The following is a 1,609-nucleotide window of genomic DNA, read 5'->3' as shown; positions in this document are numbered from 1 at the left end:
TGCATAGATCCTCTCAGCATTTAAAGCTACAGTGCCCACTTAAAACCAACTGGCAGCACAAAACGGCCACAGCCAGCCCTGAACTGTTTGTTAACAGGGAAAAGGGAAGAACAGGGATTGTGAAGTGAGAGAGAGAGAGTAAAAACAAAACAGGTCAAAAAATTAAAATCTGAGGTACAGCAAAACAACTAACACTGGCATCTTGAAATTTATCAGGCAGCCTTGAAGGCAAGAAGCTGAGAGAGGATATTAAAGTCTTACTCATATTAAGCTACAGATTTTTTTTTTTCTCTCTCTCTCCTTTCTCTTTTCTGTAATTATAGACTACAGTATCCAATTTGGTTTGGGTTGGGGGTTTTTTGCTGTTTTTTCTTTTCTTTTCTTTTCATTCCCCTTTTTACCTTTGGGGTTCTTTCTCTTCTTGTATTATCCAAGAAGAGACAGCAAATGCTGCCACGTAGTCAAGCTACAATCATACACTATAAAACCCCACAATCCAGGCAAGAAGCAATACCAACTGCCACACACTAAGGAGAAAGACAACACCTGCAAAAGTTACTCTGAGTTAAGCACTTAGAAAAGTGAAAACGGAAGCCCACCTCCTGATCACATCTACCTGGAGGCCATCAGAAAGCATAAAAAATATCAAAACACACACTCAATTAAGTATTAAGGCCACAGCTAACCACTGAACATGTCCAAGAAGTGAAAAACATATGACCATATCATCACATGTCCAGAAACAAGATAAAATGTCTGGGACAAATGACCTAGAGGTAGACCTGGACTCCATTCTAGAAGGAGGGCAGGCCTTGGAAATGCCTGAGAAGGAATTCAGAAAAATGATTATAACATGCTTCAAAACACTTTAAAATGGAGTTGAGACAAATAAGTAAGAAGTCAGGAAAGCACTATAGGAACAATCAAATACGATAGATACAACATTGGAAACTATTGAAAACCTACAGAAAGAGGTCCAAATGATTAATAATAGAATATCAGAAATGGACAATACACTGAAAGGGCAAAGGAGTAGAACTTAAGAGATGGAAGCCAAAACTAGTGAGCTGGAAGACAAATTTCTCAATACTACTAAGATAGAAGAGCAAGCAGTAAAAATTATTTTTTTTTAATCTGAAGAAGGTATAAGATTCATATTGGAAAACATGAAGAAGAATACCAAGAAGTCTTGGCATTCTGGAACAGGAAGATTCACACATGTCCAAAGAGGAGACAGTTGAAGAGCTTCTGGAAGAAAATTTCTCTAACATCCTAAGAAGTGAAAAGATAACCCTGGAAGGATAGACCCCCCCCTCAAAAAAATCACCAAGACATGTCATAATAATGCTCTCCAAAATCAAAGATAAGGAGACAATCCTGAAAGCAGCTAAGGAAAAGAGAAGCATTACATAAAAAGGCAAGCAAGTCAAATTAAGCTCACCTTTCTTAGCAGAAACCATGCAGGCAAGAAGGCAATAAGGAAACATATATGAAACCCTGAAAGGAAAAAAAAAAAAAATCTGCCAACCAATAATCCTTTATCCAGCAAAGCTATCAATCAAAAATATTCCAGGATAAACAGAAGCTAAGGGATTTTGCCAAAGCCAAC

This window comes from Chrysochloris asiatica, unplaced genomic scaffold (genome assembly GCF_000296735.1).
Source record: "Chrysochloris asiatica unplaced genomic scaffold, ChrAsi1.0 scaffold00236, whole genome shotgun sequence".
In the NCBI taxonomy this organism is placed as follows: domain Eukaryota; kingdom Metazoa; phylum Chordata; class Mammalia; order Afrosoricida; family Chrysochloridae; genus Chrysochloris; species Chrysochloris asiatica.
This window is presented reverse-complemented; position numbering follows the sequence as displayed.